The sequence below is a fragment of the Pseudorca crassidens genome, chromosome 5, assembly GCF_039906515.1.
Source record: "Pseudorca crassidens isolate mPseCra1 chromosome 5, mPseCra1.hap1, whole genome shotgun sequence".
Lineage (NCBI taxonomy): Eukaryota > Metazoa > Chordata > Mammalia > Artiodactyla > Delphinidae > Pseudorca > Pseudorca crassidens.
In genome coordinates this window covers 64,063,627-64,084,885 of record NC_090300.1, presented here as the reverse complement: position 1 = coordinate 64,084,885, position 21,259 = coordinate 64,063,627, and the positions used below count along the sequence as shown (strand labels likewise).

Genomic DNA, 21,259 nt, shown 5'->3' with positions numbered 1-21,259 from the left:
AGCAAAACTTATAGAGACCACATACTATGAGCTATGCTATACTAAAAAAAAATGGATAGACTTCTTATATAAACATAAGATACCTAAAAAAAAACTGGGAAAAAAGGACTTAATTTTAAGAACAAAACAGCATTCTATTCTGGAATATTATTGACAAATTTAATTGAACTCTGGAGGAAATAGGATGTTTTAAAATGGGTTAAATGTTAGATGAAATATTATTTACTATGTTACTCAGAGTTAGTACATAAACAAGTAAGAGAAAGTGAGTGTGGAAGATCAAATGATGCCCTTGTGTTTGTAGCACTTAAAGGATGAACAATAATTGGTTAGAAGAAAACAGAAGCTTTGTGGTCACACTTCACCTTTTTTCTTTTTAACAGAAAGACAAAATTGGAGAAAACAGTTATATTAAAGACTTTGTCGTTCATAAAACAAACGAAGCAGAACTGGAAGAGAGAGTGGCAAAATATTTGCATGAAACAGCATCCTTATTTTTATATTATTGAAATGGGATTTACTTTCAAACTGAGGTCACATTTTTAAGAAATTTTTTTTAATTTTAAAGAAAAATTACATGATAAATAAATAATTCTCCCTTAAATAAATAAATTAATAAAAAGTAATGAACTTATTAAAATAGGTATATTTTTATAAACATTCATATTCCTAAACTAATAAAAATGACTTTAGATTTACAGAGATATTAAAGATTACATGTGTTTCCACCTGTATTCCCTCCATTCTATGAATAAACACTTTTGTTACTAGTTTTTTTTCCATTGAAACTCTCCCAACAAAAACTTTTCTTTTAATGTGTGAAACTTCAGAAACTTAATATCTCTATGCCCCAATACACTTAAAATTTTCTTCAGATATTTCGCTTAAACTTGAGTTTGAAGACAACAAAATTTTTGCTCTGTGAATTGTAGAAACGCTAATGACCAAATCCTTCTGAGATTTGTCAACTATCCAGATGTTAAATCTTTCTTTTCCCTTTTTTTGAGAAAGAAATTTATTCAGCTCAATTCAATGCAAATCATTCTGTCATCTTTCAAGAACAAAAGACTGAAGGAAGTATAGGTCTTAATTTTTACCTACAACTATCCAAAATAATGTTTTAGAAAATTTGAAGAATTATAGAATTTCAGTGCTGGGTGGACCCTTCAAGATAATCAAATACATTCCCTTAATTTTACAGAGAAAGAAGCTAAGCTCAGACACGACAAAGTTAGGGTTGTAGGCCATATCCAAACACAGTTTCCTAATAACCATCTAAGGAAGGGCCCAAACTGTTAACTTCCTCACTCTCTTGTCCAGATCCTAGATAATATAAGGTTCTATTTGAATAAATTAAATGGTACTATTTTTTGAGGAAGAAAACTCCAGGCTATTGAAGTGAAATAACACTGATTCCTGTACCCTAAGATATCACTCTACATAAACGGTAACTGCCAGTGCTTCGGAGCTGGCACAGTCACAAGAGCACTGGAGTATTCCAGCCCAAATGGGAAGCTGGCTGAATCATTTAACCGCTCTGCGCCTCAGTCTGCAAAATGGGAATAATGTCCATTCCACATAGCTGAGAGGATAGACCTAGATAAGGAGTAAAAGGACTTGAAGGCTCCACACTACACGACACAGGCCCAGCCATGATTTACGCACAGACCTGCTTCAGTAGGTATGTCCTACTTGCCCCAACAATAAAGGACCTTGAGACACAGATTAAGTGACTATCTAGCACAAACCCAAGAAAACTCAGGGGAAAAAAAAAAAAAAAAAGGCAAACCCACACTATGAATAAAAGGAAGAAACATACTCTGGCGTATCTGACGCCAGGAAGTAATAATGTCATTTTGAAATTACAGGTAGATGTGTTCCCCTTTTCCCCACTCCCTCACACTCTTTTCTAGCACATTTTGGGGAGCTATGGAAAAAGAATAGAAGAGACAAAAAAGTACTTTGCCCGGCAGGAATACAAAATTGTAAAAGCACAGACAGCACTACAGAGGCGTGCTGCCATTCACTCACAAAGAATTTTGTGCATGTAGATGGCTGATTAATTGCCGGCCTGCCTAGACGAAGCTGCAACAAGCCAGATACTGTCAGCATGCCATCGGTTACCATGGAAATGCACAAGGTTCCTGTTTCTGACAAGCCCTTGAATACTGGATAGATTGTGCCATATGTAAATAAGGCAAATTAGTTTTCCTATATCTTCCAGACAAGGTTAGACGAAAAGAAAATATATCTGTTTAAACATACTCTCTAACCTCTTAGATGTGATGAATGGGAAACAGGGGCTTCTTTCTTAGGAAACTGAACTCAGATCGTTAAAACTGAAAGGCACTTGGGGAAAATGACCAAAAAATGCAAAATGCGTCGCCCATTTATAAGGAAGGACTTCAAAGTCAGCCATGCAAAGGTGTATTTATTAGACTTTTGTTTTGCAACCAGGAGTTGTGCTTTTCGTCCTATTCTTTACAAAATTATAAAATGTCTAGCAGTTATTTTTATGGTATTAGATTAGAAATTTTATATTCTTGTCACAAAATTTTTACTTATTGCACAACCCCTAGACTGCATTAGGCTGAATACTGAGTCACAAACCAGCATAATTTAAAATATTTAACTCCGCTACCAGGAACACTTACTTTTGCATTATATTTGTTGGGGTTTCTTTTAAACAGTTTTTGCCAGCACTGTGAGACTTTGTAACTCCTTTCCATGTTGTAATAATAATTTATAATTAACTGAATCTGATGTGATTTCAAAAAACTTACAATTACCATTAGGATATTTTAAAGTACATAATGACTCAAATCCCTTGTATCTTTCATGACGCAGGACTACTCTGATAGCTATGTAAAATTATATATTTTTAAAATTTAATCTGTTTAAACAGTAAAAATGCCAGAAAGTGCTGGAGTACTTTTTATAACATAGATTCTCTGAACAATGTTTAAATGTGCATTTCTCAAAATAAAATGTTATATCTTTATTATCACCTCAATTTTAAATACACACTTTTTTCTTTATTTTCAGTCAGATTTTCTAAGGATACTTGTATGTAAAATTTCCACATTTAAACCCAAATATTCATATGCTATTCAAGTAAGCTACAACATATACAAACACCAAAGATATCTATAATTATCCAAATTAACCCTTCCCTAAATTTAAATTAATGTTCTCTCTCCTTTCTGGGTAAAGGCAAGAAAATTTATTTTCTATCAAATGATCCATGTATTAGATATGCCCAGAATTCCAACTTGATTATAATAGACTATATGTTGTTCCCATGTTTTAGAATTCAGAGGTGAAATCTAGCTAAAGACCCCCAAACTTTAACATATTCCTATAACTGAATATTATCCAAGAAAAATAAAAAGAAGGCATTATCTTATATGTTCATTTTTATGTAAATAATATGCTACATGGAACTATCAAAAATATTGACTTTTAGTATTGCCCTATTTGACATATTTTTCCCCTGCAAAAAAATACTCCTTATACTCTTCAATAAGAATTGATGTGTACAGTGAATGGGTTTCACGAAAATTTCTAAACAAATTTTAAAAGCATATTATATTTACGCAAAAGTAAATAAGAAATCAAAGAAAACTACCTGATAATTCTGGCTAGAACAAGTGCCTATGCCTAAAAATAACATGATTTTTCTTTCTGTTCTTTATTTTGTTTTACATATGGACAGCCAAACAAGTTATCACATGTTTTAGGTCGTTCCAGTCCTTATGCAATGAAATACATGACCTAGAGATGATATTTCATTTTGTTCTTTTTTCCCCCTTTAAAGCAGAAAAATTATAATTAAATGCATTAGAACTTCTTGCATGGCCATATGACAATGTCCACTTTTCTTACTAGAAATCTTCCCAAGTTGTTTAATTGTGAGCATGTATATTTTAGGACTTAAATAGTAATCTGTATGCTAGAAGCCAAAAATTTCACAATGGAAAGTGGCCAAATTTCTTTTTCAAGTGTTATTATATGAAAAATACCCATCTTCTAGTTACAAGACACATGTTATATGTGCTAGGAATATGTTAGAAACAATGAGATTGGCTCTGTCCATGTTTTTAACTCTGTACTTTAGCATTCATAATTTCCAAACTGTATGCTTTAAGCTGAAAGATAAATATTGAGAGTATTTTATTTTGTTGCTTAAATATGGTAAATATTTAAGCAATAAAGTATTATATTATACTCTGACATATCATAGAATGGTATTAAGCCCAGGATAGTCAATGAGAGAATAGATCTTGTAATCATTGTGAGGAGGATAAATGCTTCCTAGGAGGAACATACACATTTGCTACTTTTAAGAAGCAGTATTGTAGTGTGGAAAGAATAGTCATTCATTCATTCACTGAGTATTTACTATACGCCACTTATTCTGCATAGTAAGGTCCCTGCCTTCATGGAGCTTATACTCTAGTAGGGGTAGAGATAAACCAGGGAAAAAAACCCATCAGAGTTCTAAACTTTGATTTGCCTCTCAAATCCTGAATTCCTTTTACTTGCTTCACCCTTATGATATAAATCATATTCTCTTTATAGTTATTTCTGCATATCTTTCTACTTTACTACCATAAAAATTTCTTATGAGTATCAAATATGGTCTAGGTCTTTTTCATCTTTGGATCTTCTACCATCTGGAACATATAGTAGGTTCTCCAATGATATCTGTTGAATAAGTGGATACGTAACTCTCCTGGTCACTTGTAGTGTAATTTTAGGCAAGGCACCTGACTCCAGGAGTTTTTGGCTTTTTCACCTATAAACAGAGGTGTTAAAATAAGTCCTCTTTAAGGTTAAATTTTGTAATTCTATAATATTACTTGCTGCTGTAAGTCAGTTAACAACTTTACTCTTCTTATTCTACTGGCTTAGAAAATTTTCATCCTCAAAATTATATTAGTCTAAAATTTGTTTTTACTCTTTTGGCTATCATTTTTCAAGAATGACTTTTAAAATATAATCATTTTATTTTTCATAGAAAATTATGCCTAGATCTGATGTTAAATCCTAATTCAAGATGTTGCTTGTTACTTGTTCGATGTACAAAATAGGCAGGAAAATCATGCACAGGAAAAAAATTCAGTTTTTGAAGTGTTAAATCAAGTGAATGAAGTAAGACAGAAGCAATACTTTCTGCAACAAAAGACAAGAGCCTCCTTCCTCTAAATCCCATACACATATGGCTGCTTGTCCCAAGCTCACGGATAATTTACAAACAGTGGGTGATGTGCTATAAAGAAAATGACTCAATGGCCCATCGGTAATTTAAATATGTGACAAAATGTTTAAATGTTTTAAACAATGGTAAAACACTAAAGACTTAGCAGTTTGAAAGCAAGTGTGGACAATTTTTTTTCTAGTTTATTGGCTTCATTTTGCACCAGCCCAAACAGACATCCAGCATTTGATTCTTCCTGAGGCACAGTATGTAATCTTCCACTAGACACCTCACTGGAAAATAAGGAGGAGAATATCCAGCTTTGAGAATAGCCTGGCCAATGTCTATGTACCAAATGCGAATGTCTGTAATTGAAAAAATCAGAAATTCAAGGTCTTACTTAAGGTTTTCATCTATCATGGGAACTACTTCATTCATTTTCTTATCAGCACAATGACAGCCCCAATCTCCATAAATCAGCATTTTGAAATAAAACTTCAAATGATTTTTGTGTTGACATTTATGTAACCTATATCTTTGTGGACACAAAATAAAGAGCTTTTAGTGCACGATGGTTATAAATAAGGACCAACCTCCAGTTAAACACCTATAATTTGACTGATTCTCTCAAAACACAAGCAAAAAGAAAAACAAATGAATGTTAGCTGCTTTTCTATTTGCTCAACACAAAAACTGAGGAGTAAACAAAATGCATTTAGTTAACTGTCTGTTGAGTTTATACAACCTCAACCAAGCAGACCCTTAATAGGGTAGATTTTGGGGGAGGCAGAGATTGATCACTAACAAACAATATAAATGAAACTAATTATTTAACCAAGGTGAAAGAGAAAACAACAATAACTAAAATGAGGGCCTAAAGTATAATAATAAGAAAATAAAATTCTAAGTAAAAATTGGTGCTATTTTCCTATTATAAAGAGAAACTCATTTGCAAATGCACATGCTTACCTCAAATAAATGAAATGTTTGGTGGCTATGTTTAGTTGGATCTTGCAAACTGCTTCAGATTGAAATGTATGTTGAAACCTAAAACTGATTTGTTCCATGTAAATCGCATTTAAAACTTTTTCAGCTAAAGATATTGTAAATAAAGCTATTAACTTGAGGATGAGCTCTTTCTTTAGACCTCCGAACCTGTTAAATCTTTGATTATATTAGGAGAGTTTTTCTTTCTCTATGTAAAATATAAAAAACTAGGAACCATGTTTCTTCCATTTGAAAGGGATGGAAGAAATTCCATTCAATTCAACATTTTATTATTATTATTATTAGCAATCTAAACTTAAATGAACCTTCCTCCCCTCCTCTGCTTGCCCGTTGAACCATGTCTCAGAAGCAGCTGACTGGATAGGCAGATTTCCTCCAAGAGTTCCTCAATTGGATATTTTCTCTATATTCTAAATATACTTGGCTATATTTAATGGCAAAGAAACCTAGTAACATGTTAACATTTTGAAACACTTGTCCCTGAAAATATTCTGACAGTGTTAATTTCATATACCAGCCAAATGCTTTGTCTCCTTTCTTACTATATAGAATATATATAACACTGTACCATAAGGTTAGCTTGGTTTAATTTATTACATAAATATTGTTACTTAATGATTGACATGACATTTGGACTATCAGAATCTGTAATCTGATTTTTTTTCCCCCTTATATAACTGGGAAACCTAAAAACCCCTTCATTTTATTGGCAGGCCAATTGCCCTGCGTATTTTCATCAGTTTGGGCCCACTCACGTCAGCTGGGCTATCCATTCAGCATATGACAGTTATTTGGAAACCTGAAAAAACATACTAGAGAATTCTTTTTTTGCTCAGAGTGTAATATAAATGCATAATTAGTAGGATTTATATTTTGATATATATTGAAAACATTTCAGCATTTCCAGAACATTCATACTCTAGTGTTCTTCCCTCCAAATTATTCACCAGTGATGTCTGCAAAACCAAAAATAACATTTGGACTTGATCGATTCTGTCAACAAAAGAAGTGTGCAATATTTAAGTATTCTGACTTCATTAGAGTTTCCTTTACAAGAAAATTATAGTTGTAAACATACTGAGGGAGGACAGGAACACATTCAACCAGATTCTCACTGTAATACAGGGAATTGAGTAGGCATTTCAATATTTTTCTTATCCATATCCTAAGATCTTTGATAAATCCTCAATTTCTGAACTCTGTCTCATGACAGGGTTATGCTGCTGGGCACTTAGCTTGGGTCACGCCCTCATGGCAAGGGTCAAATTTGTAGAAGGCACTTCATAATCATTGATTTATTTACCTCTCAAGACATTTCTCGAGAGGTGACTACATTTCAAGTAATTACAAATCAGCCCATTAAGACACATAACATCTGTGAATATTATAAAATTCACTATATAGATCAGGGAATACTCATACCCTCCGTACTTAAAGCTCCATGCAGACATTTCTGGATATAGTACAGTACAGAGGATATTTCCTTTTCATGAGTTAGATATAAGAGAGTTTTAAGCCAAAAAAAACCACAATAAACTTTCTAGCCTCATTTATTTCAACAGCTTTAATACAAACCTCCTAATACTATCAAGTGCTATTATCCTCCATTCTAGTTTAGTTTCAACCTATGGCATGCTCCCAAAGGCCATACGTGTGATGACGCTCTCCTGAAATCCTGCAAATAGCTTTGTCCCCATTAGTTGATACTGACTTGGCTGACGATTGTTTTTCTGTAATGAAGCATCTCTTTTTTGAACAAAGGTGTCATGTAGTCTGGAAGGCATACAAGTGAGTCACAAAACATGAAAACATCTTACAAGTCAACATTCACCAAACAGCCATTCACCAAATAGGCACTATATGAACTGGACCCATATATATTTTTAAAATTTTCTCTCTTCTTTCTTCTCTCCCCCCGCATCCCTCTGTTACTGAGCAAATTGCTCTGCCACAAAGGCCATCAGCATGAGCATCTTCAACTATGAAGAGTAATCACAAGAAGACTCTACCCTGCCCACACGCACACTCCACACTTTTTGGAGTCATCAGAAGACATTCAATTCCAGACTCTACAGATTTGTTGTTATGTGACTTTAGGTAAATTACTTCCTTGAATCTTCTGAGTCTCAGTATTCTCATCCACAGAACAAAGCTAATAATAATATTTGTCCCATCTACTTCACAGAATTGTTAAAGAAGGATTGAAAAATATATATGTGAAAGCTTGTTTTGAAAAGTATAACTGTACAATTATTATAATAGAGACACAATAAAGCAAAAGTTACTCTGAAGTTGAAATACTCAGTAACATTTAGGGTCATATTATATTTAAGAGAAATTATTTTATATTTCATAAAACATTTTATTTTATTAGTAAAAGTCAAACTATATATGATTTCACTCCATCTTATATATATTTAAGTGTTTGTATGTATATTGATTTACTTAACTGATATGTATTTATTGGTTAAACAATAACTTTACTTGATAATTTAAAACATTTATAGTTTTCAATGAGATAAATTAGAAAACTCTAATAGAAATGTATCCAGAATCTGCTGGGTCATTATTATGGAATTATTTATTATCCTCAGTGTAAAATTACACCAATTGTATATGATTCTCAGGAGATTTATTAACTGTACTGTCAGTTTTCTTATATTCTCTCAGAATATTATTAAATTGAGTACTGATACAATTTATTAATGATCTAGTATTTAACCATATATTGAGTATACTGACATGCCCAACTAAAATGGTACAGGATTTTTTTTATTCATCCTAGCACTATGTTTGAGATTTTAAAATAGGTTCTTTACTTCCACTTACATATTACTGGCCACTTTAGCCCATCTTACTTATCAGGAGCAACCTAATATTAACTTAAATGACAACCAAAATGCTTCATCCACAATTTCACTTCTCCCCTTGGCATTCTTGCCTTCTGCTGACCCTATACTCAGACAATTGTGGTACATTTATTTATTATTAGCAATTTTCCCTCCATAACAGACCACTTAATTACCAATCTGACACTCTGAACACTTCTACCCAGCTGCAATGAAGTGCTTTGGAACAACTAGAGGCAAAGGCATCAGCTGCTGCTTTCGACAAACACAGGAAATTTTAGATAATTTCACGTACTTGACCCTTTTTACCCTGGCTAGGTATGTGTGCACGTGTGTACATGTGTGCATGTCTGTGTGTGCATTACACGTTGGCTATGGAAGTATGCACTACAAAATAGACTCCAAGACTTTGTGTGGCCTTTCAGAGGAAAGTATGGAATTTCACACATGGGTCAATTACTAGGTAAAGAACACTCCATTACCTAATAGGTAACATAAAATGGCAACTATCTTTTAAAAATCTGTAGATTCCTTTTTGTTGACAACCATGTTGTTCTTATTGAAAGCAGCTTTCATTACTTTATTAAAACGAATATTTACCTCATGAGAATATATCCTATCATTTAGTCTCCATTCCTGTGAGCCTAAAATTTTTTAAAAAACAGCAAATAGTAAAAATACTTTTCATTCCAAGCTTTAACTAAAAGATAAATCTATCTGACCGTTTTTCCAGCTTTTACTTATATGCCACTATGCTCAATATTTTTCTTTTAAGAATCAATGATCCAGTTGAGTCTTGATTTCAACTTAAGGCCATCCATTAGAGAAAGTTAAGAGCCTGAAAAGGGTCAGCCCTTTCTGTCTGTATTAGTCTAGGTAGCTTTCGTCTCTAATGGAATCCTTTCGATAATTACTTCATACTTCCGGCAAATCTTGATGGACTCCATTCACCTCAATGCTACCTCTGCAGATCATTCAAAAGCTTCTATTAGGACATCTTAGAGAAGCCTCCTTTTTGCTTTATACTCAAATAAAGGAAGTAAAAAACTAAACTTCAAGAGGGGCTATGCTTTTTAGTGTAATCACAATACTTTCCAGTCTGAACAATAGGCATCAGCTATTCTTTCTCTTTTAAAAGCGTTTTGATCAGGTGGAAGAATTTTAAACATATACATAGTACACACATATACTGATCTCATTCAAAACCACAGAAAATATTTTCATACTTATATGCATATGGCTTTTTTCACTCTTAAAGTTTAGGGAATGTGAGTGCTCTCTCTTTTCCAATGACAGTGCTTTTCAGCGGGAAGAAACAGCTGACCAATAATTGTAACAATTTATTACCATCAACTGCTAAGATGGAACAAAAAAGCCAGGTTACAATCTGGGACACTTATTTTTGAAATGCATCATATACTTCCTTTAAAGTACAGATTTCCTTCCTGATTGTATTTTGCTTAGTTACTCACAAACATCAACTTTAATTCCCTAAGCAGAAAACAGCTAGATGACAGGTGAAAGATGGTTGAGGATTAAGAATTTGCTGTGAACTTTACACAGAACAGCTAATAGTCACTTGAGGAATCAAGTGCTGAATGTATTAGATGATTCTGGCTGCCACTTCCTTACTAGGCAACTCTGGGTTTACTTAGAGCAGGGTGGGCTTTCAATAACCCAGAAAGACCCATCCACTGCAGAGAGGGAGGGAGAGGTCTCTTCGGGTGTCTGGTCATGGTGGAGGGAAAAGGAACCAGCCAACACTTCTTCAGGACCTTCCACCTGACACCTTTCACAAAGGATTTAAGGTGGCTCCAAACAAAAATATAATGTGAGAGATACAGCATTTACCAGAGAAAGGAAAGCAAAGGGAAAATAAAGACTGAATAAGACCAAGGGTGAGATGCACACACAGAAATTCATAACCCATTTTACCAGAGTTGCCAGGGGTGCTGGTCCAGGACACAAGCAAAGGGGGAAGCATAGTCAGGTACAAGATTCACAATATTCATAAGTTTAAGAGGAAAGGTGGAGAAGCCCTTTAATAAAGTGCCTACTATGTAGCAAGTACTTTTATATGGGCAGATATCATTATTTTCATTTCACAGAAAAGGACACAGGCTCTGAGTAGCTGAGTGACTTTCACTCAAGGAGATATGGCTGGTAAGAGTCAGAGATAGGATTCAAACTGGTTCTGACACAAAACTCATGCTCATTTCATTTCAAGAAAAGGGCCGGGGACAAAGCATCCTTCTCAAAACTCTTTTCTAGACCTGCATACATTCTTACTGAAAAAAGGTAGAAAAGGCATCTTTCTTAGTTCTTAGGAAATGCAGTGGATGTGTTTGTAAGTCAGTATATAGAATAGTTCAAATAAATAAGGTTTTACCTAATCTGCTATACATCATATTTAAATTATATTATGTTGTTTTGTTTCTTGCTTTTATTACTTTCATATTCCTATGTTAATGCAGAGTTTCATAAATTCTTTTTGTAATGCCTACATGCCAATGAAATCAGTATCTATATCCCACAGTATAAACATGAAATTTGGGTATTGAGGACACACAAAAGGGAATATTCTGGGGCTACTTTAAAAAATATTAATATTTCATTTATTAAAGTCACATATTCATAAACCCAGTTTTTCCTTAAGCTTTTAAAAGTTTGACTTCAAATCTTCAAAGTGTTTAGTCACTTAAATAAAATTTCCTTAAGTTTTATAGCATTTATAAATTTACTATATGTTACGTGTTGAAGATGAAATTAATATTTTAAATACTGCAACTATTTAACAAATCTTCCCTAACACTTAACTTTTGTAAATCTATTATATTAAACCTTTAAATATGATGAACCTTGTTTTCTTAAACTTCCAGTAATATTTATAATCTTGATAAAATTCTTTTACTTTCAACCAGAAGCTAAAATTTTAAATCATTGATATATTTTAAATAGAAATGTAAGCTAATCTGTTCGATACACTAGAGTGGTCAATAAACTTCTAATATTCCAAATATTAAATATTATATGAAAGTAAACTATCAAATATTTACAGCTGATTTTCAAGTGTGTAGAAAAACACTAACACTGTGGGTAACATTTATGTTACATTAAAATTTATCTCTATATTTAATAAAATTTATATCTAAATCCTGATTAAATTAATTTTAGTCAAGTATAAGTCTAAATTAAAAGATACTTTGCCCTTGGCACACAGTGATATCTCAGATGATTTTGGTAGTTCCTCGTTAACTTTTATATTGATTAGCAACTATAATTAGGACTTGAAATTTTAAGTTGTAGATATCAATTTTAGATTATATATATGTGGTTGCATTATACATATTGCTTTGCAGACTTTTAAAATTTTGAAATAATTATAAACTACAGGAAGTTGCAAAAATAGTACAAAGAGTTCAGCATATCCTTCCCCCAGCTTCCCCCAGTGATATCTTACATAAATGTAGTATCTAAAGTAGGAAATTGACATTTGTACAATACTGCTGACTATATCCTGCCTTATTCAGAATTCAGTTTTACTTGCACATACACACACACACCTGTGTGTAATTCCATGCAATTTGATCCCATGTATAGATTTGTGTAACCACCACCATAATCTATATATAGAACTATTCCATTACACAAACTTCTCTGTGGAAATCCTTTATTGTCTACCCCTTCATTACCTCCTTCCTCATCCTTATCCCTTGGCAACTACTAATTCGTTCTCTTTCTATCTGTCTGCTATTATGAGAATTATATACAGTTGATTCATGTTATTTATAGTAGTTATGTTCCATAAAGTCACTGCAAACACTAAATTAGCGAATATTAAATCATTTCTCCTAGGGGGAATTTAAGGTTAAGTTCCTGTGAGCCTCTGGTAACATTTTCATGAACCAACTAATACACCGCCTCCTATAAATGGAATCATACAGTATGTAACTGAGATGGGATTTTTTTTTCACTCAGTATAATGTCGTTGAGATCCATCCAAGTTATCACATGTAGAAACTTAGTTGTTGTTTTTTTTTTACTTTTTATTTTAAAATAATTATAGATTCACAGGATGTTTGAAAAATAGTACACAGAGGTATCATGTACCTTTTATCCCGTTTTCCCCAGTGGTAACATCTTAGATAACTATAGTACAATATCAAAACCAGTAAACTGATATTGGTACAATCCACAGATCTTATTCAGATTTCACCAGTCTTACATGAACTCATTTGCACTACTGTAGTTTAATGTAATTATAACACATGTGTAGATTCATGTAATCAACACCACAGTCAAGATTCAGAATTATCCCATCATCATGAAGATCCCTGTGTTAACCCTTTACAGTCACATCCATTCCCCTTCCTTATTCTACCCCATCTCTAACCCCGACAACATTTGCAAATGTAAAATAAAATCATGCATGTGTAATCTTTTGATATTGGCTTTTATCATTCAGCATAATTCCCTTGAGATTCATCCAAATTGTTGCATACATCAATAGTTCATTCCTGTTAGTTCATTTATGTAGCTGAGTAGTATTACAGAATGGATATACCACAATTTGTTTTATCACTCATCCACTAAAGGATATTTGGGTTGTTTCCAGCTTTTGACTATTACAAATAAAGCTGCTATGAACAATCAGGTACAGGTTTTTGTGTGGCCATAAGTTTTCATTTCTCTGGGATAAATGCCCAGAGATGTGATTGCTTTTTTAGTAAGAACATGTTTAGTTTCGCTTTTTTTTTTTTTTAAAGAAACTGCTGAACTAGATTTGCGAATAACTGTACCATTTCACATTTCAGCTAGCAATGTACCAGTGATTCAGTTTTTTCAAGTCCTCACCAGCACTTGGTATTATCATCAGTTTTCATTTGTCCATTCTGATGGGTGTGAAGTAACATCTCGTGGTTTTCATTTGCATTTCCTACATGGCTAATGATATCGAACAGTTTCTCATGTGTTTATTTCGCATCTATATCTCCTCTTTGATGAAATGTTTATTCATGTCTTTTACCCATTTTCTAATTGGATTTTTGGTCTTTTTATTCTTTATTTTGTGCTGAGTTTTGAGAATTCTTTATATATTCTAGATTCAAGTCCTTTGTTGGATATGTGGTTTGCAGTACTTTCTCCTGGCTTTTAGGTTATCCTTTCAGCCTTTTCATAGGGTCTTTTATGGAGCAAAAGTTTTTAATTTTGATGAAATCCAAACTATCATTTTTTTCTTTTATGGATCATCCTTAGAGTTTCATATATAAGAACACTATGCCCATCCCTAAGTCCCAAATACTTTCTCCTATGTTTTCTTCTATATGTTTTCCAGTTTTACACTTTACATTTAAATCTATGATCCATTACAAAATAATTTTTTATAAAGTGTGAGGTTTACATCAAGATTTATCTATTTTTTTTTCATGTTTTTGCCTGTGGATGTTCAATTGCTCCAGCATCATTTGTTGAAAAGACTGTTCTTCCTCCATTGAATTGTTTTTACACCTTTGTCAAAAATCAGTTGGTCATATTTGTGCGGGACTATTTCTGCGTTCTCTATTCCTTCATACATATTTTGTTCAGTTAAAAATATGTCATGAACCTGTTTCCACAAATATTTTCAGTATCATTTTACCTAAAGCATGCTATGGGTAGGACATACTATGTTTTATTTAATCACTACTATTTTGGATACTTAGGTTATTTTGGAATTTTTTGCTAACATAAACCACCCTGCAATGAACATTCTTGTATAATAATCTTTGTATCTATGAAAATTTCTCAGGATTTCTAGAAGTAAGATGTCACATTAAAGGGTGTACATATCTTTAGAAATTGAACTCCTTTGGACAATGGTTAGAGCTCAAACTATTTTTTAAATATATGCTTAAAAACACATGTATGTATGTAAAATAAACATGGGGGAATAGGTGAATGGGGTAGGATAGCCATGAAGCTATTCACTGCTATTCATGCAAGATACATGGCTTTTCATGTTTGTTGAAAATCAATGACTAAGTCAGATTTCTCAGAGAAATCTACTACAGGGTGAAGGGGGAACTTCTACCCCCTCTCCTAACGTACTATCATATAATTGCTTAAATGCCAGATACTCCACAGAGAAAGCTGGATAAAGCTGCCTCAGGAAGTCAAGTTTGAAAGTAGATTAAGTAGAATTCATTACTTATGGTCAATATTTTATTCAAAGAACATTTAACTAGACTTGTAAAGGGCACATGCCTGCTATTAATACAAGGTATCTCTATGAGACAGCCACAAAGTTGAACAGGAAAAGAGGGGAGAGAAAGATGAATCTTGACTCTGTGCATGTAAAAATGTCTCTTGAGAATATAGTATCTACATGGGGCCTGAGTGGTCTCAGACAGATGAAATATGGGAAATGGCATTCTAGAGAGAGGCAAAAGCATGACTGCCTAAAATGGGCATGCAGCTGGGTCACTCCATGAGTGCACACGTGTTGGGGGAGATGGTTGGAAATAATTTTAGAAAGGCAGGATCTAAGCAGTAACTGGAATCTCAAATTGAGGCAGGTGGATTACATTCAAATGGGGAAGCTTTTGAGGTTTTGACATGGGAACAGGTGATCAGAGCTGCCCTTTAGAAAGATAATTCTGGTTATAGTAGTTGAACAGCCTTGAGTGGGAGAAAGACCACAACCAACTCAGCTGAGGAAGCTACTACCTAAGTCTAAGGAGAAGAAATTCAGCTCAGAACTCTGACAGAGGCAGTGGGGGAAGATTAAAGTTTGTGAAGCTACCCTACTAGATTCACTTCTAGATGATCTCGAGGAAGTTTAGGGGCAAAATAGTTGCCTGGAGGGAAGAAGCAGGTGCATCATGGCTTGCATCATGTGTTTCAGTTCAACTGTGATTTTGGAGAAGTGGTGGAAAGAAGCTGGAATCAATGGTGGTTGAGAGCAAGGGCTCTAGAGCCAAAATGCCTGGGTTGTTATCCCAGAAACTGCACTTACTGTATAACCCTTAGTAAGTAACTCACCTTCTTCGTGCCTTGGTTTACTCAATTGTAAAATGGGGATGATAATAGTATCCATTTCTAGTTCTGTTGTGGGTATTAAACAAATTAATACATGTCAAGTGCTTAGAACAGTGCACGCACCTGTTGTTCACCATTGCTCTTTTTGTTATTTTCATTATTTTTGAGCTGCTTAAAGAAGTTTGTGACTGCATTTGCCTGACAAGGTCCTCTTGTCTGGGGTCAAAAAGGAAGGAATTAGAGGAGCAGAGGAAGAGGAGATATCATCTAACAACAATGCTTCTCCCATTCTAACGTGCAAATGGTCACCTGGGGATCCTGTTAAAATGCAGATTCTGATTCAGTAGGTATAGGGTGGGACCTAAGATTCCCCATTTCTAACAAGATCTCTGGCTGCTGTGCAAGGATCAGCTCCTTCACTGCTTTACCCACCTCTCTTTCCTTCTTACCTCCGGGCTCATCTTGAACTTTGGATGTTAGGGGTATTTCTAGCACTTAATGTCACAACACTGCTTTCAGGGAAACTTTCCTTCATACAACAATAATTATAAAATGATTCCTATAATATATGCCAAGTGCTTTACATTCCTTATCTCAAATTCTCATAACGAATCTTGTAAGGATAAGGTGCTAAGAATCTCATCTTACTGATGAAGAAACGTAAAGAGGTTAAGTAACATGCTTGAGGTCATACAGCTCAAAAGAGCAGAGCTAGGATTCAAACCCAGGATGTGTGACACCCAATCCTGGGCCCTTCTCAGAGGTTATGCTATTTTCCAGGGGATATGCCTTCCACGGAGACTCCAGAGAAGAGACAAAGAAGTCGGAAAGGAAAGAGCAGGAGGGTGTGTGCCCTGCATCAGGCTGTGAAGTCACTCAGGTCTCCAGCCCACCTGTTTTATGGAGATCTCTTGTAGGATCTTGTAATTCCTGAGTTCCTAGGATTTATAGGTATCCCCACCCCATACACAGAACCCTATTTTGCCAGACCTTGATTATTCTTAAATAGGATCTGTTTTGGGTAAGGTATTTCCCAAGACCTTTAGTTCATTTGTCAGGAAACGTTATAACAAAAGAATGCATTCTGATTACTAATTAAGAGATACTAAGATCATAAACCTGGTGGTAACTAAAGTTATTGTGGTGATCATTTTGTAATGTATAGAAATATCAAATCACTGTGCTATGTACCTGGAACTAACACAGAGTTGGAGGTCAATTAAACTTTAAAAAGAAGATTATAAATCTGGGAAGTGGTAAGATGACAAGTCTGAAATACGTATACATTTCTATTTTATCTGCTAGATCCATGACAAACAATACCTTTCCTTAGATATTAGCTTTAGGAACAACAATTAGTTCACGCTGTGCACTAGTGTGTGGAGGGACGATGATGCAGAGTGAATCCTTCCCTCTCAGGGCCACCTTATGTAACTTCTAAGGAGACAAGATATGCACCCAAACCTGATCAGATGTGGGGTGGGGGGAGTCCCATGAGCAGTACACAAGTTAATTTGGCTCTGATGCTCCATCCCTGGCAACTGATACCTCTGGTAGGATCCTACAGACGTATTTTTATTACATTATCACAGGATTTATCAAGTTGCATTACCATTTGTCTATCTCCAGTGTGTTTGTCCCTAAAACAACTTTCTAAATTTTCATTTTTCACTTATTCCCTTAACAATTCTCCTCAAGCCTATAAATGCTAAGTACCTAATTCATGGCTTTTTGCTTTTGTTTTCTTTTCTATATCTATGTATTGCCTGTGTTATAATTTAAATAAGCCTTCCATTAACTCTACTTGTTTCTTTTTTAAATACATTTATTATTTTTAGAAAACTTTCATTATCACTCCCATGATTGAGAAACCAGGATCAGTTAGTAAATGTAATTAGACAGTAAATGTAAAAGTAAATAAGAAAGCTGCCCTGGAGGACATGACCAAAGGGCAAATACCCATGTTTATTTCTCTATTTTCACCATATTTCTAAATTCCTAGTCTTCATTAAATGATGAATTAATGAAGGCATAAATATGCACTGCAGGCATTAATATGGGTAGGCAGTGCTTTGGACTGGGGCAGTCAGGGATGATTTTTATGGGGAATATAACATTTGAGCCAGACCTTTGATTTTGAGAAGCAATTGGACAAGGGGCAAAGGGGTGTAAGAACATTCCAAATATCTGCCTAGGTATGGAGGTGGGAAAATTTATGACAAGTCCAGAGACATCTTAAATGTATCAATTTTACAGTGGCAAATTTAATGCATCTTAATGGGCCACTTTTTCCAGGGACAGATGATGGGAATTCGCAGCCCAGGGGGAAAGTCTATGGGTAGTATATTCTTGGGTGGGGATTTGAGAGAGGGTTTTTTTTTTTTTTTTTTTTTTTGCAGTACAGGGGCCTCTCACTGTTGTGGCCTCTCCCATTGCGGAGCACAGGCTCTGGACGTGCAGGCTCAGCGGCCATGGCTCACGGGCCCAGCCGCTCCGCGGCACGTGGGATCTTCCTGGACCGGGGCACGAACCTGTGTCCCCTGTATCGGCAGGCGGACTCTCAACCACTGCGCCACCAGGGAATCCCTTGAGAGAGGTTTTAAGCACCTCAGAAATCACATTTCTAGACAGCTGCCTCAGAAAGGTGCTTCTTGTGGCAGCTATCAAATGAAAAGGGAATAAACCAGTGAACTGGACACTTAGGAAGACATTAATATGCATTCTGAAATCCTAACGTACAATGTAATCCAGGATGTTCTCAGGAATGCAATTTTAGATTGAATCCAAATGTCTACATTAGCCATAAGAACACACTCTTCCCAGGAGAAAAACAATTTAAAATCTATGAAATTGTCTCCAATTAGACTTAACTGATCATTTGTCCCCATGTGGCCAAGCTGCTGCTTAGGCTATGACTCCCTAGAAGGTTTATGATGATGAAATGTGCAATAAATAGGTTTAATAAGTGTTATTTTGTCTTAGCTGTGGGCACATGTTCTTGCAAGACATTCACATAAAACAAAGCAGCAATCATTCTGATAGCCGTGGTTATCCCTTGAATGAAGCAACTATCTACCCCACTGCAGCCTCACCACACGAACTTAGGGTTTTTCCATACACAGCCCTTGATATAAACAGTTAGACAAGGCCTTGTGTGCCTTCAGCACAATGTGGAACAGCCAATAAGATCTGTTATTATAATGCTGCCTAATAATGGTGGGGGGTAGGGATAGAGATTTGGTTTAGATAAGAATTTCCCCCCCCCAAAATTCACAGGGCACAATTAATAAGAAAAGAATGAAACGTTGCTAGGAAAAAACTGAACCAGGGAGATGTATTTGATTAACACATAGGAGCTATTACTGGAAAGAGTACAAAGAAGCCTACCTGTGCTGGAAGGGGGCCTGAGAGTACGACACAGTGAGTATGGGTTGCTTTTAGTTCCTCTAATTCAGGGGTAACATCCATACAACTTCAGAAGAAGCCTGGGTACCCAAAGAGTCAAGTGTTTGCAGATGCATCAGAATTAGCCACCATTTAAGAAACCCACCATCTTTCAGAATGAATTCCCTACATGTCACAATAAGTTCAACTGGAAAGAAAAGAAACAGATTTTCTGTTACTTTGCTATACATATCCTCCCACCTGTATGTTAGATGTTTCAAACTACCAAATGCTGCAGGAATTTACCCAGGCATATTATTAATGCCAGCCCACCACTGCATGAACAAAAATCGGCAAGATTTGGAGTACTTCAAAATTGACTGCATAATTTAAAATTGTTTGAGTGTAGTTAATCAATATTTATTTGCTTTTTCTAAGAGATGAAGAGAGTATATTATGGTGTTGATTTCATCATTTATATGTTAAGAAAGAGTACAAAAGCAGTGTAGCAGTTCCAACGATAGGCTTTGGAGGCAGAAATATCTGGATTATAAACACTCATGAACTATATGTAGCCTTGGACAAGTTACCTAACATGTAAACCAAAGTCTCCTCACATATAAAATGGTGATAAGACTAGTTCCTGATCCACAGAGCACACAGTGAGGATATATAAAATAGCACAGTCTACACACATGGCTAAAGCTCAGTAAGTATTGTTAATACTATTACCTTCTTAAAATTTCTCTCCTTCAGTGTGGGGTAGGGGGCTGTGACACTGACTAAAGCCAGAGTTGTAAACTCTAACACCTAGTGGGGCCAAGCAAGTCGTATAAGCAAGAAGTGTGAGTGGGGATTTTTAAGAGTTTGAACATGACATAGATGGCAATTGACTATTGTCTATGTCAGTAACTGTTACTATGGCACATAGGACAGTGTCTGCCTTATCAAAAGGGAATGGGAATATGATCCCACTGCTGCTGAGCTTTTTCAGAAAAATCTGGATTCTTTTAAAATGTGACATCTCCCAGTTTTTAAACATTGGCAAAGAATTCAATATAATGTGAATTCTTTGTTTATTTAACAGTGGGCCAATACGGAAAGGGCAAACAAAATAGGTGCTTAGGTTGAATTTAACCCTGGGGCACTAGTTGGTAATCTCTGGATTAAAAGATGCTAAAATATAATGAACCCAAGCTATCTCTGAAAAGTCTCTCTAAAATGTGCTTGAACTCTGGTAGCTGAGGAGTAAGTTGTTATGCTTTTCTTCCTTACTCCCTCTGGGTTTCTATCAGTATTTATTCCCTTTTTTATCTATTCATTTATCCATTATCACGAAGCCTCTATAATGCATTACAGGGTGTTAAGGAAGATTCAAAGATGTAGATGACAGAATCCCTCATCCCAAACAACTCCCAGTGTCTGAGGGGTATTAATGGTGGTAGGTACATATGAGTACCCTACAGAATTGGGTAGAGGGAAAGGAGGACGAAAATAGTCAGTATAAGACAGTAGGAGTGGCATTAAGAAGTGCAAACAAACCCCCTCAGCTTGAGGATGCCTGCCCCCACCTCTGCTTTCTCTCCACTCCAGTCCCAGGTGTCTGAGCTCACTTGCTTGCTCTACATCACTCACTATCCACACCCTCCTCTTCTCAAGATGAGGCAGGCTCAAAGCTGCAGAGACTGCTGTTCCATACATAAGGAAGAAAACAAGAGAAAAACAGTGCTAAATTCTAGTAGCCATTATTTCTAGTTCTTCTCCTGTGTTTAAGAAAACTTTCCATGGGGCTTCACTGGTG

The 21,259-nt window shown here is 35.1% G+C and overlaps 1 protein-coding gene across 1 annotated transcript in view; it reads right to left on the bottom strand.

The window, feature by feature from the left end:
* SOX2 (SRY-box transcription factor 2) overlaps positions 1-21,259 on the bottom strand; it is a 592,096-nt gene that overhangs the window by 331,234 nt on the left and 239,603 nt on the right. The gene's annotated exons all lie outside the window — the stretch shown is intronic.